Source organism: Scyliorhinus torazame, chromosome 8, assembly GCF_047496885.1.
Source record: "Scyliorhinus torazame isolate Kashiwa2021f chromosome 8, sScyTor2.1, whole genome shotgun sequence".
NCBI lineage: Eukaryota > Metazoa > Chordata > Chondrichthyes > Carcharhiniformes > Scyliorhinidae > Scyliorhinus > Scyliorhinus torazame.
Window position 1 is genome coordinate 207,078,446 of NC_092714.1, and position 27,286 is coordinate 207,105,731.

The 27,286-nt window shown below is 51.6% G+C and overlaps 1 long non-coding RNA gene across 1 annotated transcript; it reads right to left on the reverse strand.

Moving 5' to 3' along the window:
• Positions 1 to 26,955, reverse strand: LOC140428817 (uncharacterized). The gene is made up of 3 exons (XR_011948901.1): positions 26,897 to 26,955; positions 12,325 to 12,537; positions 1 to 1,065 (listed from the first exon to the last, which is right to left on the reverse strand). It is a non-coding gene; the product is annotated as an uncharacterized lncRNA (long non-coding RNA).
• Positions 26,956 to 27,286: the final 331 nt, after the last annotated feature.

A 27,286-nucleotide genomic window follows, 5' to 3' on the forward strand; every position in this document is an offset into this window, starting at 1 on the left:
ATTTGTCCAGGACTGCCTGGAAGTCGCTCCTGTTTTGCCCCTTGGAGAACCTGAATTTTTAAAAGATTTCTTCTGCTCTGTCACCGACGATGGTGAGGAGAAGCTCTGTTTTTCCAGCATCGGCCATGTCTTCTAGTTCGGCTGGCACCAGGAAGATTTCAAATTTTTGCCTGAATGCCCGCCAGTTTTCGCGGAGATCGCCGTGGCACTGGAGCTGCTGCGGAACCCGGATCTCGAACATCTTGCCTGGGTATCATTGCTGGTTGTCACTGTACGCTGAGGTATGGCTATGTGGATTGAAACAGTTCACTCCTGGTACCATGATTTGTTATGTTGTAGGTGTAACATAAGCGGCTTCATTGTGGTGCACTTGACAAGGAAGGTTCAGACGTGGAGATAACTTCAACACGTTTATTAAACTATTTACACTTCTATTACTTGGGTTCGACACTACTGCTAATCCTACTATAGCTACCCAGACTGACTAACCAGCTGCTGCAATCCACGTGGTGGGTGTAATATTGAATCAACCCTGTGTCTGTACTCACTGACTGTCTCCACTGGAAAGAGGCAGATCATGTGTGTGGTATCCTTTATATATGGGTTGGTGTAATGGCCCCCTGTGGTCGTGTCACCTCCTTATGTGTCATGAATGTCCATTTGTCGTATCCTATCTAACTGATCTATTGGTTGAGTGTGTGTGTGTGATGTTTCTGGTGCTCCCTCTAGTGTCTAGCTAGCCTACATGCATTTATATTGATGCACATCACCACATGGGTGACAGCTGTTCCCTGGGCCCGGGCTACCCTCCAACCATTTGCTCCCTCGGGAGTCACTGCCTTCATCTACTCCCCCGGGAGTCCGTGCCTCCACCTGATGCATATGGTGCGCGCCAGAGGATGACGCAGTAGCCTGATCACTAGCATTAGCCGCGGATGTGACAGTCTCTGGGATGGCAAATGGTACAGCTGACAGTAGTGCTGAGATTTTTGTGATTCTGGGGTGTCTTGAGGGTCTCATGAGGCGCAGCAACTCTGGATGTCCCGGCCTCGTCTGATGGTGATCCTGCAAGAGAAAAGCCAAGGGTTGAGAACTTGGGAGGGACAGATCTACTGGAGATGATAGAGCCATTGCTATAGGGACATTTGCGTTGTATTGGCCTCTCACATCTTTGGCTCATGCCGAACTCCTTTCGACCCACTGCCCTCTCCTCAACCACCCTGGCGATTTGCAGTGCCGTTTCTTCAAACGGATTGTGGACCCATAAGTATGCGATGCCCTGTCTGGTTTTCCCTCGCTCCCAGCAGTTATGGGCCAATTTATCCTTCAGGACACAGAAAAAATATATTCAGATGCTGGGATACGTGTTTGATGACGGGTTTGTAGCTGTTGGCATGTGTGTGCAAGGATCCTGGCCAAGGACGGCAATTCATGTATTGGGGGTTCGTAGAGGGTGGTCTGTAAGGGAAATGTAGAGAGGTATTGTTGGCCTCTGGGACATTAGAGGCAGGTTTGAAGGGTGAAGGAAAAGAGTGATGCCAGGAGCAAAGTGTTGCTCACTTATCTGAGTTTTCAGAAGGAAGTTGTTCTTTTTACGGCATTGCTTGTTGATCCTCTTCGTTACGCCGGCAGCAATGATGGCCTCTGCCACCTGATTCCAAGACTGATTGAGAAGGTCAGGTTTGGCTCTCTGCCCCATCCTGGGGAAGAGGGTGTCCTTTCTCTCCTCGATGGCATCCAGTAATCTATCAATTTTGGCATCTAAAAAGCGAGTGGCAGCTCTTCGAGTTGCCATCTTCTTGCTGGAATGAGAGAGTGGTGTAATTGTCACGCTTAAAAGCTGCTTGTCAGGCTCTAAGGGCTAATCCCGACCTCAGAGAATGAGACGCCAGCGGGGCAGAAATCCCACGGGCTGTCTGTTGCCCGAGTGTTGGCCAATTTGCACGTGCTGGATAGTTTGTCGCCGGTGGTACATGCGGCAGTGCACATTTACGGCGATTATCCCCCGGCAGGAGAACTGAGGGCTGGATTCTCCGATTTTGCGGCTATGTCCGGAGTGGAGGGGGGGTATCAGGGGAGCAGGGGAGGGCCTCAAGTGATGTCCTGAGGCCATCCCGACGGCGTGTGACGTACTCAGCGATGACGCTGCTTTTGAGCGGCCTGCGATGGGCCACGTTTTGTGCTTTTAAAAATTGTGAAACCGAAGGCGGTGCGCCAACTGAGGCGATGAAGGGGTGCAGTTTACGAGCATGGAGGGTACGTTAGTGGGTCAGCTTCGGAGGGAGGTGGCAGCAAGGGAAATTGTTCAGGTGAGGGACAGGGCAGGGAAGTTGGTGGTGGCTCCCGGATCTGATTAACAAGGAATTTGAGGAATTATAAGAGAGATTGTACGGGCCAGAGCCACCTGGGGGAGACCGAGAGATGCAGGAATTTCTAGATGGGCTGGGGTACCCAAGGTTAGGGGAGGAGGGGCAGGGCTACATTAGAAGGAGCGATAATGGCGCAGGAGATAAAAGATGCGATTGGGAGGATACAGTCGGGGAAGGTGGCAGGGTCGGATGGGTTTCCGGTGGAATAACATAAAAAATTCAAGGATAAGCTAGCACCCCTGATGGTGGGGATGTTTAAGGAGGCGATAGGGAAGGGGGTGTTGCCACAAACTTTGGAGCAAGCAGCGATTTCCCTGTTGCTTAAAAAAGATAAGGATCCGACGGAGTGTGGGTCGTTTAGGCCCATATCACTTTTAAACGTGGATGCAAAGATATTGGCGAAGGTACTGGCAGGTAGGCTAGAAGAGAGCCTCCCAAAGGTGATAGGTGAAGATCAGACGTGGTTTGTGAGAGGGAGGCAGCTCTTTTCGAACATTAGGAGTGTATTGAACATGGTTATGGCACCGGCAGAGGGGAAGGAAACAGAGGGGGTTGTGGCATTGGACGTCGAGAAGGCTTTTGACTAGGTAAAATGGGGGTACTTGATGGCAGTTCTGGAGCAGCTTGGGATTGGACCAAAGCTATTATATAAGGAGCCGAGGATGAGTGTCTGCACAAACAACATCAGCTCGAGATACTTTTCTCTCCAACGTGGGACTAGGCAGGGATGTCCTATGTCCCCCCTGCTGTTTGCACTCGCGATTGAGCCGTTGGCCATCGCATTAAGAAGTTGAGGGGTATGGAAAGGGATAGTGCGGGAGGGGATAGAACATAGGGTGTCCTTATATGCCTATGACTTGTTATACGTGTCGGAACCGAGTGTGTCAACAGGGGGAATATTGGAACTGCTTCGGGTGTTTGGGTCTTTCTCGGGGTACAAATTAAATCTAGACAAGATTGAGTATTTTGTGGTGTCTTGGCTGGGGGTGGGGGCAGGGGTAGGGGGGCTGTCATTCCGTGGGGTAGGGACTCACTTTAGATACCTGGGGGTGCAGGTTGCCCAGGAGTGTGTGTGGGGGGGGGGTCTCTGTAGTTACAACATTTCTCGTTTAGTGGGGAGAGTGAAAGCTGATCTGGCAGGGTGGGATGGTCTCCCTCTGTCACTGGCGGGTCGGGTGCAGGTGGTTAAAATGAACGTGTTGCCGCGATTTCTGTTTATTTTCCAATCCTGCCGAGGAGCCACAGGCAGAGCCAGCAGGGACAAGCCCAGGCATGTAACAATACAATACAGTGGTTTACCACACCCCCAACCCAAAGTGTTGGCGCAACTGCCTCCAAATTCTCAATTCTTTGGCCGATTTTCCTGCCAAAGGCATTTTTCAAAGAGATTGAAGGAATGATTACCTCGTTCATGTGGGGAGGGAAGGTGGCCAGAGTTAGAAAGGTGCTGCTACAGAGAGGAAGGTAGGCAGGGGGTTTGGGTCTTCCGAACCTGATGTATTATTACTGGGCGGCGAATGTGGAGAAGGTGCGGAGCTGGGTCAGAGTGGTTGATTCCCAGTGGGTCAGAATGGAGGAGAATTTGTGCAGGGGGTCAGGATTGAAAGCACTAGCAACAGCGCCGCTCCCGATGGCCCCAGGGAAATACTCAGGGAGTCCGGTAATAATAGCTTCATTGAGAATTTGGAGGCAGTTTCGCCAACACTTTGGGTTGGGGGTGTGGTAAACCACTGTATTGTATTGTATTGTTACATGCTTGGGCTTGTCCCTGCTGGCTCTGCCTGTGGCTTCTCCTCTTGGGCTCATGTATAAAGGTGGCTGGTCTCCGCCTCTGATCCAGTTCGGGATTTCTGTTTAGTGTATTAAAGCCTCAGTTACGTTCACCACTCGTTGTGTGTTCATTGATGGCATATCAGGGGGCAAAGTCAAGGGAAATGCCGATTCGGGGGAACCACAGATTGGAGCCAGGGAAGTGGGATATAAATGTTCGGAAATGGGCGGAGAAAGGGTTTGAGACACTAAAATATTTGTTTCTTGGGGATCGGTTTGCAGGATTGAAGGAGCTGGAAGCACAGTATGGGCTGGAGCAGGGAGAAGTGTTTAGGTCCATGCAGGTTTGAGATTTTGCCAGGAAGGAGATACAGAGCTTCCCAGTGGAACCGGCCTCCACATTACTGGAGGAGATGCTGGAGGGGGGACTGGAGAAGTGGGTAGTGTCGGCGGTTTACGGGCTATTTTGGGAGAGGAGAAGGCACCACTGGAAGGGATCAAAGCAAAGTGGGAGGAAGAGTTGGGAGAGGGTATGGAGGTGGGGTTCTGGTGTGAGGTGCTCTGGAGAGTGAATGCCTCCATCTCATGCGCGAGGTTGGGGCTGACATAGCTGAGGTGGTATATGGAGGACACCTCACAAGGGCGAGATGAGCTGGCTCTTTTAGGGGTAGAAGATGTGTGTGAATGTTGTGGGGGGGGGGCGGGCCTGCAAATCACGTTCATATGTTTTGGTCCTGTCCAAAGCTGGAGGATTACTGGAAGGAGGTTTTTAGGGTAATCTCTAAAGTGGTGCATGTGAAACTGCTCGGGCCCTCGGGAGGCCATGTTCAGGGTGTCGGACCAGCTGGGGTTGGAAACGGGGGCAGAGGCAGATGTTGTAGCCTTCACTTCATTGATCACCCAAAGGCAGATCCTGATGGGATGGAGAGCAACCTCTCCACCCTGTGCACTGGCGTGGCTGGGGCACCTGTTGGAATTCTTGACTCTTGAGAAGGTTAAATTTGAACTGAGGGGAAGGATGGAGGGGTTCTACAATTCATGGGCATTATTCATTATGCACCTTCAAGAATTGGATAACATCAAACATTAGGTTAGGGGGGTGATTGGGAGGGTTGGGGGGAGGGGGACGGTGCGTGTTAATGGTGACTATGGGTGATTCCTGATTCCTTTTTGTCATTTGTTTGTGTTAACATGCGGGCTAATGTTTGTAGGTTTGATGGGAGGATGGGATTGTTGTTATTGATATGGGGATTGACATTATATTCGTTACTGCTTATTGTTTATTGTTGGTGGGTGCAAATTTGGGAGAAAATGTGAAAAAGGAGGAGAATAATAATAATTTTTTTTAAAAGTAATTGTGAAACCAGCGTCGTGGATGCTGAAGGAGAGATAGGGGGGACGGAACGTATCCAACGTTGCCATAGTTTGATGAGAGTTTTGCTACTGGCTGGGGGGCTTCTGCCAGACCGGGGGGAGAGCTGGGGGATGGCCAGGAGATGGGCTGTGGGGTCGGGGTGGATGGGCACGGAACACCATTGTCACATCCGGAAAGGCAGCCATGCAGCTGCATATGCCACTGAGAGCCCACCGTTAACTTAGGACCACGGGTTGTTTAGGTATCCCCCCAGGTCACCCCCCTCCCCCCCCAGATGCCCTCAGCTCTTTGGGCGTGCTCCTGCACAACCAGTGCCATCTTGTTGGCTGGGATGAGTGTGTGTGGGGATTGTAATCTGTATATGCGGCTGCAGCTTGCCAGCCTCCCGAGTGTCAATCACAGACCTGGCGAATCCTGCACCGTTTTCCATTGGAATCGATTGTTTTCCACGTGGCACTGATGCTCGACCCTTCACAGTTGCTGAATCGATCCAGGTTTAGCACCAGTTTTGCTGTTGTGAAAATCCACGATCTCTGAGGGCTGGATTCTCCTTTGCCCGACACCGATATCATAATCGACAATCAGGCGGAGAATCCCTTTTGACGCCAAAATCGGGGGTGGCGCCTGTTAATGGCTGCTCCACCCCCTCCAAAATGGCATTATAGGTGAGTATGCCGCACGCCATTGGGACTACCTCAGGACGTCACCTGAAGGCCCTCCCCCAATGCTCCGCCCCTGATGGGCCAAATTCCCGATGGCGTGGGACAGGTGTGCTCTGAGTTTTCATCAACCTCGAATGGCGGCTCTGGACTGTGTCCAGTGTCGCCCCAGTTGGGGTGGGGGCGGCGGGGAGCGATTCCACTGGGCGGGGGGCTTTGGCGGGGGCTGGGGAAACTGGTGGAGGGTGGTCCGGGGTGGCGACGGGGGTACAGGGGGGCACTATCTGGCAGGCCGGGTCCACGCGCGGCTGGCACCATGTTGTACGGCGCGACTGTGTATGCAAATAACATGACACAATAGGGCAGCGTGGTGGCGCAGTGGGTTAACACTGCTGCCTCACGATGCCAAGGTCCATGTTCGATCCCGGCTCTGGGTCACTGTCCGTATGGAGTTTGCACATTCTCCCCGTGTCTGCGTGGGTTTCGCCCCCACAACCGAAAGATGTGCAGGCTAGGTGGATTGGCCACACTAAATTTCCCCTTAATTGGAAAAAATTAACTGGGTACTCTAAATTTTAAAAATAACGTGGCACAATAAGGAATTTAACAGTTCTTTTTAAATGCTATGAAAATATTTATCTGAATCAATGTCGTGTGTAACCCAGACTATTTTTCTGTCTACATTTTTCTTTGCTCATTATATCCTGTCTTTTATTATTAATGGAATTCATTGTTTATTCACAGAATGTTGATTGTCTTTAACAATGAACTGTTTAACCTGTTTATCATAATGGAAGGATAAAATTGATCACAATTATGTGAGAGATGAAGTAAACTGTATGTAATTCAGACTGTGATTGTTGTGCCAAGTAATCTAATCTGGGTAAAAAATACACTCCCTTAATAAAATTCGAGCACAGACTATAATGGGTACAGACAGAAAAATGTATTGGATTTACAGATCCAATTCACTGAAAGGGATATTGTTGGCTTGATAATTCAGGTAAGATAATTGCCTCAGTATGTAAACACATCACAGGGTGATAGGATTAGATGAATGGTTATATCCATCAGAGTCATCTCCTCTGACATATTGCTGCAACTTGAAGATTTTTAACCAGAGGTCATATTGCCTATCAGCTGCAAAGGAATATGGGGCAGGATTCTCCGAAACGGCAGCTAAGTGTTGACGCCGGCGTAACATCAGAGTGTTTCACGCCGGCGTCAATGGGCCCCTTGGCCCACTGATTCACTTACCTGAAGGTGGCCAGCAGTGCGCCGGAGTTCTCCACGCAGTTCTGGCTGCCGATACGGGGCCCTGCACTTCCAGCCGCAGATCCGCGCAACATGGCGGACCCACACAGCAAGCCGGCCACAAGAATAAAGGCCCCCCCCCCCAGATCACGCGCGCCCGCCAATCGGTGGACCCAACCGGAACCCTAGCTGCCCTGGAGGATCTCCACCCTCCCCCCCCCCCCGTGACAGATTCCCCCCCCCACTAGGGCGACCGCGGCAGCCACCACTCTGAGTGTCCAGCAAGTGGAACTATGTTAGAACCATGCTGGCAGGAACTCGGACAACTGATGGCGGACAATCGCTGCAGGGACCTTTTTCAATGGCCCCCGACTGCCGCGGCATCGACTGTGCTCACGAGACTGGCGTCGATTCTCCGGTCTGCGGAGAATCGCGGGAAGGTGTCGGACCCGATCACGCAATTTCGGCGCGGAGGCTCGGAGAATCCTGGCGTTGGTGCCATGTCAGGCAGATGGTTTGCAAGACTTAACTAACCTATAGAATTAATCGCCACAACACATTAATTAAACACCATCATTGAAGGGGCGACACGGTGCTGCAGTGGTTAGCAATAGAGCACTGAGAATCCAGGTTCGATCCCAGCCCTGGGTCTGTGCGGAGTTTGCACATTCACCCCGTGTCTGGTTGGGTTTCACCCCCATAACCCAAAGATGTGCAGGGTAGGTGCATTGGCCATGCTAAATTGCCTCTTGATTATAAAAAAATAATTGGGTACTCTAAATTTATTTTAAAAACACCACCATGGCTTTTAATGCTGAATTTTTACTCCTTTACTTTTTGTTATTTATTGAACTTACAACCCTGGTACTTGTGTGAAGAATTACGTGGAATGATAACGGAAGCATGTAGAAATTTAAATGTTTATACATAAAAATGTGTTGGCTGATTTACTGTGGGCCAAGGCCAATCCTGTTCTCACGCATCCAAGCACGTCCACATTCCAGAAGTGATCAAAAAATGATCAGGAGCAGGAACACTTGCTGTGTTTTCTTTCCTCACTGTGCTCATACAATATTCACACACGCTGGCTTTCCAGCAGGGTTTCTGTTTTGCTTGAGAACAGGAACTCTGGATGACTTTTTTGTGTGAATACTAGAGCGAATTATCATCTAAAAAGGATAGAACTTTCTAATTGGTGAAAAGGTGGAGGTCTAAAAAGATTTGGGTTCCCAGATGCATAGATCATAAAATGTCTTGAACAACATAAAATATAATTTAACAAAGAGCTAATGGCATAATGCTCTTTATACCTGGTTACTAGAATATAAGGGGTAGAAGTCATGCTTCAACTGTACAAAACTCTGATTACCACACCAAAAGTACTGTGAGCAGATCGGGGCACTGTCTTAGGAAGGATACATTGGCTTTGGAGTGAGTGCAACGTGGATTTGCCGGAAAGGTATCTGGGCTCTAAGAACTAAATTATGAGGAGAAATTACACAAATTGGAGTTGTGTAATTTAGAAGGCTGAGGAGTAACTTGCTGGAAGTTTTCAGGACATTCATAGATAATTTCTCTCTCTCCACACTGTGTTCTCTGGTTGGGGAGTCATTTTGTAATAAGGAAGTGCATCTTCACACAAAAAGAGGTAGAACTCTCCTCTGCAAACAACAGTTGATATTAGATCAATTGTTAGTTTTAAATCTGAAATTGATAGGTGTTTGTAATGTGTAAGGGATGTGGGGCAAAGGTCGAGTTAGGTTGCAGTTCAGCCACGATCACATTGAATGGCGGAACAGACCTGAGGGGCTAAACTCCTTACTCCTCTTCCTATGGCTTCCTAATAAGATCAGCTAACTCAGCACTGATTGGACCTACAACCCTACTGGTCATAGAGTCACAGGATTATGCAGCACAGAAAAGGCCCTTCAGCCCATCGCATCTGTGCCAGACAAAACAACCACCTAACCATTCTAATCCCATTTTCCAGCACTTGGACAACAGCTTTGTGTGTCCTGGGATCGCAAGTGCACCTCTAAACACTTCTTAAATATTGTGAGGGTCTTTGCCTCCACCACCCTTTCAGGCAGCGAATTCCAAACGCCCACCACCCTCTGGGTAAAAAGGTTTTTCCTCACATCCCGTCTAAACCCTCTGCCCTTACCTTAAATCTATGCCCCCTGGTCATTGACCCATCCACCAAGGGGAAAAGTTTGTTCCTGTCTACTTTATCTATACCCCTCATAAGTATATAGATCTCAATCATTTCCGCCCTCAGTCTCCTCGACTCCAAGGAAAATAACCCAAGTCTATCCAATCTCCTTTCTTAACTAAAACTCTCCAGCCCAGGCAACATCCTGGTAAACCTCCTCACCCTTTCCAGTGCTATCACATCCCTCCTGCACACAATACTCTAGCTGTGGCTTAACCAGCATTTTATACAGATCCAGCATAACCTCCCTGCTCTTAAACTCACTGCCTCGGCTAATAAAGCCAAGTATACCATATGCCTTCCTAACCACTGTATCCACCTGCTCTGATACCTTAAGGGACCGGTGTACATGCACACCAAAGACCCTCTGATCCTTGGTGCTTCCCAGGGTCCTGCCGTTTATCATGTATTCCCTTGCCTTGTTTGTCCTGCCCAAGTGCATCACCTCACACTTATCCAGATTGAATTCCATTTGCCACTGATCTGCCCATCTAACCAGCTTGACTATATCCTCGTGTAATTGAAAGCGATCCTCCTCACTATTTACCACCCCACCAACTTTCGTATCATCCGCAAACCTATTGATCAAACCTCCTCCTACATTCATATCTTAATTATTTCTATAAATCACAAACAGCTATAAATCCAACACTATCCTTTTGGGCAGTGGACACAGGTTTCCAGTCTGAACAACTCCCCTCGACCATCACCCTCTGCTTGGTGCCACTCAGCCAATTTTGAATCCAATTTGCAAAATTTATTTGGATCCCATGGGCTCTTACTTTCGCTATACGTCTCCCATGTGGGACCTTATGAAAAACCTTGCTGATCCAAGTAGACTACATCAAATGCATTTCCCTCATCTACACACCTGGTCATCACTTTGAAAAATGCAATCAAGTTGGTCAGATGTGACCTCCCCTTAACAAAACCATGCTGACAGTTTTTGATTAATCCTTGCCTCTCCAAATGCAGATGAATTATCTCTCAGAATTGCTTCCATAACTTTCCCCACTACTGAGGTTAGACTGACTGGCCTTTAGTTTCCTGGTTTATCCCTTCCTCCCTTCTTAAATAATAGTACAACATTGGCTATCCTCCAGCACCTCTCCTGTAGTCAGAAAAGGAATTGAAAATTATTGCCAGCGCCCCTGCTATTCCCCCCCTTGACTCACACGGCAACCTGGGAGATATTTCATGTGGCCCTGGAGATTTGTCTACTTTTAAGCCTGTCAGACGACTTAGAACCTCCTCTCTGTCTATGTTACTCTCTCTAATTTTATTATGGTCCTCCCTGATTCCTTTACCCACACTGCCCCTCTCATGAGTGAACCCTGACATAAAGTATTCATTTAGAACCCTGCCTACATTCTCCGGCTCCACAAATTTTCACCGTGGTCATTAATGGGCCCTGCTCTATCCCTAATTATCCTTTTACCCTTGATGTACTTGTAAAACAGTTTAAGATTTTCCTTTGTTACCTACCAGTATCTTTTCTTGTCTCTTTTGTGCCCTCCTAATTTCCTTTTTAAATTCCCTCTTAAACAATTATGTTTTCTAACTAGAGTAAATGAAGAAGCAAACAGTTGCCCTGGATCAGATGCTTTCTTCCAATCATATTGTATAGTGTGAAACTGCCAAATGATGCAGAAACTTTTAATTTTCTTTATTCTTTGATGGGATGTGGGCAACACTGAAAAGGCTTAGCGTTTATTGCCCATCCCTAATTGCCTTTGAACTGAGTGGCTTTCTAGACCATATCAGAGGGAAGTTAAGAGTCAACAACATCGCAGTGGATCTGGAGTCACATGTCGGTAAGGATGGCAGAATTCATCCCCTAAAGCAGTATTTTTCAAACGTTTTTTTCTGGGCCCCATGCCTGCTGACTTTCACGACCCACACCACCTTTGCTTATCTTTAATGTAAAAGGGGAACCTACTTGGTCCTCAAAATCGCACTCCAATCAGATTCACAGGAGGAGAGGGCAATGCACATATCAGGTGCATAGTTCTGCCAGTTCCTTTGTGCTGTCGTCATTTTTGTGGGAACTGAAAATCCAACCTCGCACATGTCGGTCATTGTGAAAGACAAAGCAACAAAATGCTTGTTTTACTCAGCATGTGATATTCCTGGGAGATGCTACTCCAAAATGCTGATGAACTTTTGCATGTTTTTAATGTGCTGCCACAGGTCAGGTACAGCAGTTTAGCCTTTCATCTGGGGTCAGCTGTAAGTTAGTAAGTGACTCTGGGATCTCAGCCTCAAAAGGAATTTTCCACCCATCACTTCCCATTGAAAATCTTCGGTAGCACAGTGGATAGCACTGTTTCTTCACAGCAGGTTCCTACGTTCGATTCCCCGCTTGGGCCACTGTCTGTGTGGAATCTGCACGTTCTCTTCGTGTCTGTGTGAGTTTCCTCCGGATGCTCCGGTTTACCCCCACAAGCCCCGAAAGACGTGTTGTTAGGTAACTTGGATATTCTGGATTCTCCCTCTGTGTACCTCAACCGGCGCCGGAATGTGGCGACTAGGGGCTTGTCACAATAACTTAATTGCAGTGTTAATGTAAGCCTACTTGTGACAATAAAGATTATTATTATTATTACTTCCCTGCATATCGCACAAAAGGGCTTTGCATCCTATTTGCATTGGCACAATTAACAAAACCATACCTTAAGAAATTACCTTTATTCTGCTTTGTCCCCAAGTTAAGTTTCTTCTGCTTAGGCTGCTCACCAGAGACCCTGGAGCTCTGTATCGGGCCAACACTAGCACACCTCTGTCATTCCATGGACTCTCCTGTGCAGCTCTCTCCAACTGATTTAGATGTCAGATCACGGTCGTCTCTTCCTTCTAACAAATGCTCCATCTTCACTGCCCTCTTGCCTTGCTTGCTGGCTGTTAGAAAATGGAAGAAGCTCGCCACCATGATTTAGCAACAAAAGCATGTACTCACAGAGCACTTGACATAAGTGTACGTGCAGGAAGCGCTAACACACTCACTGCTGCTGCTTATGGTCGGAAGACTGCACGCAGTCTCATCTCGTTCTCATTTTAAAGCCGTTAGCGGCTTTTTAAAAAATAAATTTAGAGTACCAATTACTTTTTTACAATTATGGGGCAATTTAGCATGGGCAATCCACCTACCCTGCACATCTTTGGGTTGTGGGGGTGAGACCCACGCAGACACAGGGAGAATGTGCAAACTCCACACAGACAATGACCCAGGGCCAAGATTGAACTCGGGTCCTCAGCGGCGTAGGCAGCAATGATACCCACTATGCCACCGTGCCGCCCAAGCAGTGGCTTTAAATGTCGGTAGTCGCTGTTGCGTGCATCCTCCGGGATGGGGGCCACGGTGGGACTCCATGGCTGATCACTCTGCAAACCTTCCGACATTCACCCACAAACCCACCCGCCAAGAGTGTGTGTACCTTCACTCCCAGCAGTGTTGACCTTGGTGCCACGCATTATTTATTTATTTATTTATTTTTAAATACATTTGGAGTACCCGATTTTTTTTAAATTAAGGGGCAATGTAGTGTGGCCAATCCACCTAACCTGCAAATTTTTGGGTTGTGAGAGTGAAACCTACGCAGACATGGGGGAGAATGTGCAAACTCCACACGGACAGTGACCCAGGGTCGGGATTCGAACCCGGGTCCTCAGCACCGCAGTCCCAGTGCTAACCACTGCACCACGTGCCGCCCTGGTGCCACGCATTATTAGCATCATCTCCAACACCCGTAGCCTTTGAAATTAAATGAAATGCAAATCGCTTATTGGCACAAGTAGGCTTCAAATGAAGTTACTGTGAAAAGCCCCTAGTCGCCATATTCCGGCGCCTGTTCGGGGAGGCTGGTACGGGAATTGAACCGTGCTGCTGGCCTGCCTTGGTCTGCTTTCAAAGCCAGCGATTTAGCCCTGTGCTAAACCAGCCCCTTATGGAACTCCTACCATCGGTTAAGCACTTGCTGGAATGCCGCTGACATTCCCTCCTGAATCTCACAGTTGTGTCCTATCATCTGCATCAGCTCTGGGGTAACCTTGTTCAGAGGCTCGACAAAGGGTCATTTGGACTTGAAAGGTTAGCTCTTTTCTCTCCCATCAGATGCTGCCAGAAGTGCTGAGATTTTCCAGCATTTTCTCTTTAAGGGACAGCAGTATACCATCACTAGTGTGCAATGTGGTCCTGTCTTGGTTTCACTTTTGACTGTGAGCAGAACACAGCACTTCTCTGACATCTTCAAGTTTTCTATCCATGTTTATCTGTTCTCAGGTGCCTGGTCAAAATAAATGAACCCATAATCTGTGTTTTGTGCATCTCTTAAGAGTGATTGGTTCCTTTATATAATTATAACAACACAATAATTCATGGCAGTATAGTGAAGGAGTGTTGCATTGTAAAAGGTGCCACCTTTCGCCATTTCATGCCACTATTTTGAAGGCCAGCAGGAGAGTTCTTCCTGATGTCTTGGCTAATATTTATCCCTCACCAAACATCACTTAAAAGTAAACTTTTTAAAAATAAATTTAGACTATCCAATTCATTTTTTCTAATTTAGCGTGGATAATCCACCTACCATGCACATCTTTAGGTTGTGGGGATGAAACCCATGCAAACATGGGGAGAATGTACATACTCCACATAAACAATGACCCAGAGCCGCGATTGAACTTGGGACCTTGGCGCCGTGCGGCAGTAGTGCTAGCCACTGTGCCGCCGTGCTGCCCTCACTTAAAAATAAACTTACTTGACCATTATTATATTTCTGTTTGTGTGACCAGTCTGTGCACAAAATGGCTGCCACATCTCCTACATTAAAACAGTGATTATGCTTCAGAATTTAATTGACTGTAAACCACTTTTGCATGTCATGAGGTCAAGAAAGGCACTGTTTAAATCCAATGTTTCTTTCTCTGCTGAGCGTTTGAACTACTACCCACCCATATCACATTGAATACCTTCCTCCACATAACACTGCCCTCCTTTAGCATTATCTCACCCCCTACCGACATCCCTATTCATATTGTTGCCAGATACAAATTGGATTAACCCATTTTTTATCCTTACCAACCTCCCTTCCATCATGTACTCTCCAAAAACTTCAACTCATCCAAACTTCACTTGAAGATATATCCTATCCCCCAATTAACCCTGTTTACCCATCATCCTTGTCTGTGCTGTCCTACATTGGCTCCTGGTTTCCCTATACTACAAATTTAAATTCTCATCCTTGTGTTTAAGATCACTGACCTCAACCTTCCTTTATTTTTCTGTAACTTCTCAAATTCTACAATATCACTTCATATTTTTTGTACTTCTGACTTCAGCCGCTTAATTATCCACCTTTTCAGCCGTCCCTTCTGCCTTCTTGTGGGGCGATTCTCCGCGGCGCGGACCAAGTGCCCGCGCCGTCGTGAACGCCATTGCGTTTCACGACGGCGTGAACAGGGCCCAGGCACGACCTATTCTGGCCCCAACATGGGGCCAGCACGGCGGTGGAGCAGTTCACGCCGCTCCAGCGTCCTTACGCAGCGCCAAATGGGCACCGCGCCATCTTGCGCATGCGCGGGGAACTTCTTAAGCGCGCCGGCCCCTCACCAACATGGCGCCGGTGTTCTGGGGCCGCTCGCGGAAGGAGGTAGGCCCGGGGCGGGTGGGGGGAGAGGCCAGCCCGCTGATCGGTGGGCCCCGATCGCGGGCCAGACCCCATCGGAGGCCCCCTCCCCCGGTGAAGGAGTCCCCTCCCGCCCCCCAGGCCACCCCCCCCCCCCCCAACGCTCCCGGTGAGCTCCCGCTGGCAGCGACCAGGGGTGGACGGCGCCGGCGGGAACCTGTCGTATCGTAGTGGCCGCTCGGCCCATCTGGGCCGGAGAATCGGCATTCGCCGTTTGCCGCGATTCTCCGAGCGGCCCGGCACGAATGGCACGGCGCTGGTTTCAGGGGGGGTGGGAGAATCGCGTGCAGGGGTCGGGGCGGCATGGCACGATTCACGCGGCACCCCGGCGATTCTCCCACCTGGCGTGGGGGGGGGGAGAATCTCGCCCTTGATTTCACCATCTGGATTTGTTTTTTAATTTTACAGTACCCAATTATTATTTTCTCCAATTAAGGGGCAATTTAGCGTGGCCAGTCCACCTACCCTGCACATCTTTGGGTTGTGGGGGTGAGACCCACACAGACATGGCAGGGGGGGATGTGCAAACTCCACACAGACAGTGACTAGGGGTCCGGATTGGACCCGGGTCCTCAGCGCTGTAGTCAATCTGGAATTTAACTCCTCTGACTCTCCCCCTTTATCTTGTTCCTCAGTAGTCCCACCTAGTCTCTCCTTCATTGACTTAGATTCAAGTTTCCTCATGCATTTGTGAAGAGCCGGGATGATTATCTGCTTTAACTACGCTGTACACATGTAAGTTGTTTGTCGTGCACTGTCAAAACATGCAATTTCCTTTGGGGGGCTAAATCAATTTATGACATCGCTATTTTTCCTGCTTAATAGGAGTCTGCTGAATTTAGCAAATGCTGGAAATTATTGCTTCTTCGGGAGATGGCTATTTTTGGATTGCAGTATAACATTCATGCTGGTGCACATAATGTTCTGCTCTTTATTACATAGCTTACCAATTTGTCACAAGCAATGTGACAAGAGAGCAGCAGGATATTAAACAACTCATTGCACTGACACGGAATACAATTCAGTTCATTCACCAGCACGCCAAGCCCCACCCACAGCTGCCATGTACTCTATCTAATTGGTGCCATTATTCACGACAACAAAACATCTGTCCAGTGGCCGCTGCTTTGGTCATTTAAGTTTGAGTTCAAGGAAGTCAGATGACCCATAGCTAACACCATTGTACGTCAGCCCCTTTTGACAAATGGTTTAATGAGTTACTGGTAAAGAAAACCTGAAAGTTTGAGAAACAAAACTCTATTCTGGGTTTTGAAATCTTTGTGGCAACATTTGTGCTTTGTAGATTCCCTTAGGCTCTCATTTAAAACTGCAGTAGATCCTTTGGAAAAAGGGATGGCAGTTTCACATCAATGCAATTAGCTCCATGGGGGAATGCTGGGTCAATGCAATACCTATAATAAAAATCACATATATATTTAACCCGCTGGATGCAAATTATTTAAGCAACTTTGAGAGAAAAGAGAATATCTGCATTAAAGAGGATATTGAGCAGTAATTGATTCGGAGTGCCAGGCCCTATATGTTAGGAATCGTAGGAAATGCTTGAACTGAAGGGTGGTTGCAGCAAAAATGTTAACACACAGCATTGAAAAAAAAAAATATGCCCCTTAGTATATCATTAAGTTTGTCCAGTGGGACGTCCAGTGGCGGTATGTAGGGAGAGGTTGCGCATGAGGTATCTCCCGACAGTTTAGTTTGCTGATGGTGATGACAGATTTCTATACATTTTGACTTGTTGGTGGGTTTGGTGGCCATCTTGGGTGGGCCTTGCGCCTGTACTCTCTAAGCAGTTCCTTGACAGTCCCTTTTAGTGGAAATAATTGACTCCGGGATGGAGGGGTGGCGGTGAGGCCCCCACTTCGGTCGGTCACTTGGAATGTAAAGGGATTGGATGGCCCAGTGAAAAGGTTGAGGGTATTTGCTCACCTGAGACATTTCAGTGCTGATGTGGTTTTTTTGCAGGAGACTTATTTGCAGCTAAAAGACCAGAACAGATTGCGGAAGGGGTGGGTGAGCCAGGTATTTCATTCGGGTTTTGACAGTACGGCCCAAGGTGTAGCAATTTTGATCAATAAAAAGGTTATTTTTTCTACCAAGGCCGTGACGGATCCCAAAGGCAGATATGTGATGCCCCCCCCCCCCCACGGACCCACCCCCACCCCCACCCCCCACCGACCCCCCCCCCCCCCCCACCGACCCCCCCCCCCACCGACCCCACCCCCCCAGCCCCCACCCACCCACCCCCCACCCCCCCACCCCCCCAGCCCCCCCCCACCCCCCCCACCCCCCCCCACCCCCCCCAGCCCCCCCCCACCCCACCCCCCCACCCCACCCGGGTTGCGCAGTCCTTTGGTTCCTCAACTATTTTCTTTTACTTAGCTTACTCCTCGTTGCTAACCTTGAACAAGTTTTGGAACAGGCCGACGAACTGCCCCCAAGTGTATTCAGAATGTCCAAATTACCTGACAGTACGTCTTCCGGGACTGTGGGAGGAAACCGGAGCACCCGGAGGAAACCCACGTAGACACGGGGAGAACGTGCAGACTACCCACAGACAGTGAATCAGCCGGGAATCGAACCTGGGACCCTGGAGCTGTGAAATAACAGTGCTAACCACTGTGCTACCACGCCACCCATGATATTGAAAGGCATTGGATCATTGCAAACAGGCAAAGCCCTGGCCCTGATGGATATCCCATTGAGTTATACAAGACATTTGCAGGTCAGTTGACTCCATCTATATAGGACATGTTCAATGACTCTTTGCCCCAGGGTTCATTGTCCGCTACACTTGCACAGGCTTCTATTTCTCTGATCCTAAAGAAGGACAAGGACCCACAGAATGTGGGTCATATCGACCCATATCGCTTTTGAACGCATTGACCAAACTACGAGCCAACGTGTTGCCAATACAATTAGAGTTCTGTCTCCCAGAAGTTATTGCAGAAGACCAGGCTTTGTCAAGGGTTGGCAATTGCCAACCAAAACGCGACGATTGTTGAATATTGCTCTTTCCCCCTCTCCTGTGCCCGAGCTAACACTGATTGTATCCATAGATACCAAGAAAGCGTGTGAAAGCGTGCAGTGAGGGTATCTTTTGAAGATCCTTGGGAGATTCAGTTTGGGGAAAAATTCATTTTGCGGGCTTGACTATTGTATAAAGTAGATGTGGAACGGATGCTTCCTCTTGTGGGCATTCTAGAACGAAAGGTCATGGGCGAAATTCTCCCCCAACGGCGTGATGTCCGCCGACTGGTGCCAAACACGGCGCCAATCAGACGGGCATCGCGCCGGCCCAAAGGTCCGGAATGCTCCGCATCTTTGGCGGCCTAGCCCCAACATTGAGGGGCTAGGCTGACGCCGGAGGGATTTCCGCCCCGCCAGCTGGCGGAAATGGTGTTTGTTGCCCCGCCAGCTGGCGCGGAAAAGCGGCGAATGCGCGGGAGCGTCAGCGGCCGCTGACAGTTTCCCGGCGCATGCGCGGGAGTGTCAGCGGCCGCTGTCAGTTTCCCACGCATGCGCAATGGGGAGAGTCTCTTCCGCCTCCGCCATGGTGGAGGCCATAGCGGAGGCGGAAGGGAAAGTGTGCCCCCACGGCACAGGCCCGCCCGCGGATCGGTGGGCCCCGATCGCGGGCCAGGCCACCGTGGGGGCACCCCCCGGGGTCAGATCGCCCCGCGCCCCCCCCAGGACCCCGGAGCCCGCCCACGCCGCCTGGTCCCGCCGGTAAATACCAGGTTTGATTTACGCCGGCGGGACCAGGCAATTTCTGGGTGGGACTTCGGCCCATCCGGGCCGGAGAATCCAGCGGGGGGTCCCGCCAACCGGCGCGGCCCAATTCCCGCCCCTGCCCAATCTCCGGTACCGGAGACTTCGGCGGGGGCGGGGGTGGGATTCACGGCGGCCTATGGCCATTCTCCGACCCGGCGGGGGGTCGGAGAATGACGCCCCATATCTCAGAATAAGGGTAGCAAATTTAAAACAGAGTTGAGGAGAAACTACTTCTCCCAAAGAGTTGTGAATCTGTGGTATTTGATAACCCAGAGTGCCGTGGATGCTGGGACAGTGAGTAAATTTAAGAAGGAGTGAGCAGATTTTTAATTGGTAATGGGTTGAAGGGTTATGGAGAACGGGCACGTCGGTGGAGTTAAGGCCAGGATGAGATCAGCTATGATTGAATGGCAGAGCAGACACAATGGGCCAAATGGCTTAATTCTGCTCCTGTACCTTCTGAACATATTGTTTTCTTCTTTTATAACTCTGGAGTACCCATTATTTTTTCCAATTAAGGGGAATTTTAGCGTGGCCAATCCACCTACTTGGCACATCTTTAGGTTGTGGGGGTGAGACCCACGCAGACACGGGGAGAATGTGCATACTTCACACGGACAGTGACCCTGGGCCAGGAACAAACCTGGGTCCTCAGTGCCACGAGGCAGCAGTGTTAATCACTGCACCACCATGCCGACCATATATCTTATGAACTTATAAAGTCCCCATGGCTCTTGTCTGCAATAATGCCTTGAGTTGTTTTTTTTTAAATTGTGGTACAAGGCAGGGGGTCCACCATCTCTGTTTTTGTTTGCCTTAACGATTGAACCATGAGCCATAGCGTTGAGATCTTTCGAAAAGTGGAAGGGTATAAGGCAGGGAAGGAGTGTACAGAGGGTGTCTTTGTATGCAGATGACCTGCTCCTTTATATAATGGATCCAGTCTCCACTATGGATGAGATAATGAAGCTCCTTTTCAGGGTATAAGTTGAATCTGGAAAAGAGCGAGTACTTTCCAGTCAAACCACAGGGAGGGGAGCCAGTCTGGGGATGTTACCTTTTTGTCTTGCCAGATCTAACTTTCATTATCTGGGAATCCGGGTGGCCCATGATTGGGCCTCGCTTCATAAATTGAATCATGCTAGTCTGGTGAGTGGGGTTAAGTCGGACTTGCAAAAGTGGGATAACCTCCCGCTGTCCAGACTATATCCTCCTAAGGTTTTTTATTTATTTTTCAATGTTTCCTCACTTTTCTCCCTAAGTCCTTTTTGCACGCTAACCCCCAGTACGCCTACGTGGCGTTCCCTGACGGCCGGCAAGATAGTCTCCCTTCGGGACCTGGTGCCCGCCGGAACCCCACGCGCATCCGAACCATTACCCCCCCCCCCCCACACAGCACCTCAGTGGAGGGTCAGTCCTCCCGCCACTCCTGCCTAGGCCCTCCCACCCACCGACGCCCCCTACAGGCGCCTCCATCTCGGGCCAACCGTTTGCCCCACCAGCGCCGTCTAGGGGTGACAAAGCTGCCATGGAGGCCAACGCCACGCTCCCGGAGTCGCAGACACCCAGACCCCCACCAGAATCACCACCGAAGCCCAGACGATCCAGGAGGACGACCAGGCCACCCGACCGACTGATTGTTTCACTGTAACTATATCTTCCACGCTTGTAAATATTCTCGACAACTCTGTAAGGAGGTATCACGGTACCTCCATATCTGATCATACCATGTAAATGCAACTGTAACCACTGGCCACCACCCCCTCTGGACTCTTTTTTAACAGGGGGTGAATGTGGTGAATTATCAGGTATTACAGTACCCAAGAGGCTGAAGACCATTGGTTAAACCTAGGAGTTTACCATTGGCTGTTGGTATGTAGCTCTGCCTTGACAGGCGGGGTATAAGAACGGGTGCCGTTCCAGCAGCCCTCATTTTCTGTACCGAAGCTGCTGGAGAACAGTTCTAGTCGATTAAAGCCTTCAGTTATGTTACAACCTTGTCTTTGATTGTAATTGACCGTGCATCATTCGGGTTAACAAGTTGGTGTCCCCCTTGATTTGGGCGGGTAAGACTCCAAGGATCTGTAGGACGTTTCTCCAAAAGGATAGACAGTTAGGGGGTTTTAGCATTACCCAATTTGCTCTTTTATTATTGGCCAACCAATATTGAGAAGGTGTTGGGGTTGGTTAGTGATCCAAGTTCCATATGGAGACAGATGGAGGCGGGTCCTTATCGGGGCTCTAGTTTGAGTGCCTTGGTAACTACCTTGCTTCCATTCTCTCCTGCGAGGTTTTCTTCGAACCCAGTGATGGTATCCACCCTGACAATGTGGAAGCAATTTAGACAACATTATAAGATTATCTCCATGTCGTTGTTGGCCCCTATATGGGGAAACTAGCTTTTTGTGCCATTACGTTTAGACATGACGTTTAGATTGAGGGAGGGGAAGGGTCTTGAGAGATTTGGGGACTTCTTCATGGAGGGGCTATTTGTGAAATTTGAGGAACTGTCGGTAAAGTTTCAACTCTCTGGAGCGAACATGTTCTGATGTTTCCAGATTCGTAACATTTTGCAAAAGGCATTTCCCTCATTTCCCTTGTCACCATCATCCTCCCTGTTGAGGAGAACCATGGGCGGAATTCTCCCCCCCCCCCACGCCAGGTGGGAGAATCGCCCGGGCACCACGCAAGTCCCGCCACGTTGTCCCGTCACCCGCACGAGATTCTCCCACCCTCCCCCCCCCCCAAACCGGCGCGGCGTGAATCACGGCTGGCCGTTGGGAGAATCGCCGCTTGCCGTTGGTAATGGGCGAGCGGCGATTCTCCGGCCCGGATGGGCTGAGCGGCCTGCCCAACACGACAGGTTCCCGCCGGCGCCATCCACACCTGGGGCGAATTTCTCCCGAAACGGCGCGATGTCCGCCAACTGGCGCCCAAAACGGCGCCAATCAGACGGGCATCCCCCCGGGGCCATATCGCCCCGTACCCCCCCCAGGACCCCGGAACCCGCCCGCGCCGCCTTGTCCCGCCGGTAAATAGGGGGCGTCATTCTCCGACCCCCCGCCGGGTCGGAGAATCGCCGGGGCTGCCGTGAATCCCGCCCCCGCCGGTTGCCGAAGTCTCTGGCACCGGAGATTCAGTGGGGGCGGGAATCACGCCGCGCCGGTTGGCGGGCCCCCCCGCTCGATTCTCCGGCCCGGATGGGCCGAAGTCCCGCCGATAAATTGCCTGTCCCGCCGGCGTAAATTAAAGCACCTATTTACCGGCAGGATAAGGCGGCGTGGCGGGCTCCGGGGTCCTGGGGGGGGGGGGCGCGGGGCGATCTGACCCCGGGGGGGCGCCCCCACGGTGGCCTGGCCCACGATCGGGGCCCATCGATTCGCGGGCGGGCCTGTGCCGTGGGGGCACTCTTTTCCTTCCGCCTTCGCCACGGTCTCCACCATGGCGGAGGCGGAATAGACTCCCTCCACTGCGCATGCGTGGGAAACCTTCAGTGGCCGCTGACGCTCCCGCGCATGCGCCGCCCCGACATGGCTTTTCCGCTCCAGCTGGTGGGGCAACAAAGGCCTTTTCCGCCAGCTGGCGGGGCGGAAATTCCTCCGCCGTCGGCCTAGCCCCTCAATGTTGGGCCTCGGCCCCCAAAGGTGCGGAGCATTCCGCACCTTTGGGGCGGCGCGATGCCTGTCTGATTGGCGCTGTTTTGTGCGCCAGTCGGCGGACATCGCGCCGTTCCGGGAGAATTTCGCCCCAGTGCTTTAATTTACGCCGGCGGGACAGGCAATTTATTGGCGGGACTTCGGCCCATCCGGGCCGGAGAATCGAGCGGGGGGGCCCGCCAACTGGCGCGGCCCGATTCCCGCCCCCCGCCGAATCTCCGGTGCCGGAGACTTCGGCAACTGGTGGGGGCGGGATTCACGGCAGCCCCCGGCGATTCTCCGACCCGGCGGGGGGTCGGAGAATGATGCCCCTGGTCGCTGCTGGCGGGAACAGCGTGGGAACGCTGGGGGGGTGGCCTGTGGGGGGGGCGAGGGGGGTTCCTGCACCCGGGGGGGGGCTCAAAAGGGGTCTGGCCCACGATCGGTGCCCAGCGATCGGCGGGCCGGCTTCTCTGAAGGAGGTCCTCCTTTCCTCCGCTGCCCCACAAGATCGATCCGCCATCTTCTTGTAGGGCGGCCGCGGGGAGGACAGCAACCGCGCATGCGCGGGTGTCGCAGTTGCCTCATTTACGTGGCGCCGCTCTTACGCGGTGCCAAGACCCGGCGCGCGTAAATGATGCGGCGCCGCTCCTAGCCACCCGGGGGCGGGAGAATAGGGGGCTGGGAACGGCCTCCGACGCCGGAGTGTAACACTCCGGTTTTCACTCCGGCGTCGGGACTTAGTCTCCCGATGGGAGAATTGCGCCCTGGGGCGGGATTCTCTGACCCCCCCGCCGGGTCGGAGAATCGCCGTGAATCCCGCCCCCGCTGGTTGCTGAATTCTCCAGCACCGGATATTCGGCGGGGCCGGGAATCGCGCCGCGCCGTGCCGGTTGGCGGGCCCCCCCCCCCGGCGATTCTCCGGGCCGGATGGGCCGATGTCCCGCTGCTGGAATGCCTGTCCCGCCGGCGTGGATTAAACCACCTCTCTTACAGGCGGGACAAGGCGGCGCGGGCGGGCTCCGGGGTCCTGGGGGGGCGCGTGGCGATCTGGCCCTGGGGAGTGCCCCCACGGTGGCCTGGCCCGCGATCGGGGCCCACCGATCCGCGGGCGGGCCTGTGCCGTGGGGGCACTCTTTTCCTTCCACCTTCGCCATGGTCTCCACCATGGCGGAGGCGGAAGGGACCCCCTCCACTGCGCATGCGCGGGGATGCCGTGAGCAGCCGCTGACGCTCCCGCGCATGCGCCGCCCGGCAAAGCCATTTCCGCGCCAGCTGGCGGGGCACCAAAGGCCTTTCCCGCCTGCTGGCGGGGCGGAAATCAGTCCGACGCGGGCCTAGCCCCTCAAGGTCAGGGCTTGGCCGCTCAAGGTGCGGAGGATTCCGCACCTTTGGGGCGGCGCGATGTCGGACTGATTTGCGCCGCTTTTGGCACCGGTCGGCAGACATCGCGCCGATTGCGGAGAATTTTGCCCCATGTCTGTAATTCGTAACCTCCTATGGGTGGCACAATGGCGCCGTGGTTAGCACTTCTGCCTCACGGCGCCGAGGACCCGGGTTCGATCCTGGCCCCGGGTTACTGTCCGTGTGGAGTTTGCGCATTTCCCCCGTGTCTGCATGGATCTCACCCTTCAACCCAAAGGTGTGCAGGGTAGATGGATTGGCCACGCTAAATTGCCCCTTAATAGGAATAAAAATAATTGGGTAGTCTGAATTTTTTTTACAAGTAATTCTTAACATCCTTTGGTGGCCATTTTCAGGGTATCGGACTTAACGTTGCTGCAAGCGGGGGTGACGACCTATGTTCTCACTGTGGCCATCTAAAATGGCCGTCCGCAAAGGATAATGGGAATTGTGGTCAGGTTGAGACACAGACGATACACAACCCCTGTGTATTGTGCAGAGGGATACTTGCACATGCTAAATGTCAATCATCAATTTCCCCAGGACAATGGACTCAGATTGAAACATAGCAGCAGTATCAGACTCGGGGGCGCCTATTTACCTTATCTGGATGTGCATACGTGCCTTGGACAATAACAACTAGTCTCCGCCCAGCTATCAAGGTACCTGCCCCAAATTGGCCAGAATCGATTAGGGTGATCAAAATCCCATCGATCCATTGGATCCCGAGTTGGGACCGCCCAAAGGAGCGCGAAAGATCGGAGGGTAAGAGGAACTGCACGACCAACATGCTTTCTCTTTTGGGACCGGCCTCTGCCCCACCAACTGCAGCACATCGACCAGTCAGGTTCAAGGACCCGCGATCGCTACCTGAAGGACAAGCCGCAGCCTAGACGTACCTGAAGACTTCCAGCCGCCACACGCGATAAAGGTCTTGGGCGAAATTCTCCCCCAACGGCGCGATGTCCGCCGACTGGCGCCAAAAACGGCGCCAATCAGACGGGCATCGCGCCGGCCCAAAGGTGCGGAATGCTCCGCATCTTTGGGGGCTGAGTCCCAAAATTGAGGGGCTAGGCCGATGCCGGAGGGATTTCCGCCCCACCAGCTGGCGGAAATGGTGTTTGTTACCCCGCCAGCTGGCAGAAATGGCGTTTGGTGCCCCGCCAGCTGGCACAGAAATGCGGCGCATGCGCGGGAGCGTCAGCGGCCGCCGACAGTTTCCCGCGCATGCGCAGTGTGGAGAGTCTCTTCCGCCTCCGCCATGGTGGAGGCCGTGGCGGAGGCGGAAGGGAAAGAGTGCCCCCACGGCACAGGCCCGCCCGCGGATCGGTGGGCCCCGATCGCGGGCCAGGCCACCGTGGGGACACTCCCCGGGGTCAGATCGCCCTGCGCCCCCCCCAGGACCCCGGAGCCCGCCCACGCCGTCTGGTCCCGCCGGTCAATACCAGCTTTGATTTACGCCGGCGGGACAGGCAATTTCTGGGCAGGACTTCGGCCCATCCGGGCCAGAGAATTGAGCAGGGGGTCCCGCCAACCGGGCGGCCCGATTCCCGCCCCCGCCCAATCTCGGGTACCGGAGACTTCGGCGGGGGCGGGGGCGGGATTCACGGCAGCCAACGTCCATTTTCCGACCCGGCGGGGGGTCGGAGAATGACGCCCCTTATCTCACCTGCACAGAGCCGGTCACTTGAAAAGTTAAGCAAAGGTAATTTCAGCTGTAAGGTGTAGTTTAATGTGTAACCGCCTGTAGATTATTACGCATAGAACCAAGCCTATGTTTAATAATAAACAGTAATTGAACTAATATACTGGGTGTGTGGTCATTTATCCAGTACACGGAACGTACTCGCGTCTTGTGGTTATTATTAATAAAGATAAAAGAGCAACATCACCTTTGCCTGGTTAATAACCCGGAGGCGAGTTCTACTTTAGGGTAGACCAAGGTAAACTCAGGCAGAGTGAAGAAGGGGCATGACAATTGGGTTAATTGTTGAGGGTGAGGAATGTTTCAGGATTTCAACTCCTCATTGTTATCCAGCAAGTTCCTGTGCATAGGCATCGGCTGAGGATAGAAATGGACTGATCTGTGTTGCTCCTACTATATAATATCCTGCCAAAGTTTATCTCAAGTGATGGGGTGCCAAAGTTTATTTCTAGCGATGGGGCCCTCCCATCCCCACCACCAATTGGAGAGTTGGTGGCAGCCCCGTGTTACTTCTATGGGGGAGGCCCAAGGCTTTTTAAGTGCTTGCCAATCAAAAGCTGGCAAGTCTCCATTGTTGGCAGTTCCATCAGAAGTGGTGGCTTCTGTTGGTAATGCTCCAACGCCCAGGCTGAGGATCGTTGCTGGATCTCCTGACGTGAGTGAGTAGGGCAGGATGGGGGTTGAGAGTCACTGGAGGGGATGGACGGAGTTCAGGAGTTCAGGCATGGGTGGGGTGGCTTTCAATGGCACCTCCTTCCCAATGCCAGCTCCCTCGATCGGGCACTGAGTTTAATCCTTCAGCTGCCATTAAATTCCGATGGCATTAGGGATAATTGGTATCAAGTGACTCATTAGCAAGCCTAATTGACATCCTGCTGCCGCTGTTGGGTTTCCCACATTGGGGCCTTGCCACCTCTAACATATTTGGAGACTGTTTTCCTAACACCAGCAAGTACTTCCATCCAATGCCCCTGACCACCACCGCCTTTCCCTCCCCCACCCCTCCCAAGGTTCCCCCTCCATCGTCATCCCCATCATACCTGCTGCGATTGGTTCAATTAAATTCCCCTCATCCTGGTTTTATCAGCTCGATTCACTGAGTCAACAAGGAAGCTCCCACCCATCCAGGTTTGAATGCTCAAGTGCAATGCAGTACAGATTCTGGTAGCACACAGCACAGTGCTAAACTGATGGGACTTACCCCTCTCCATAGCAACAGCATTAGCTCCACAGCATTGGTGGGTGGGGGTGGGTCAGGATGAAAACATTATTGCTGCAGGTGCTGCTGCAAATTCCCCAATTGTACCAGAATATGGGGCAAATATCAATTTTAGTTGACTAGTAAGCTGTTCTGGTTACAATGTTGTAAGTTTTCAAAAGCTGGTAAAGATTTTGTGTGGGTGCATTTTTCGATCTGACTGTTTGATAAG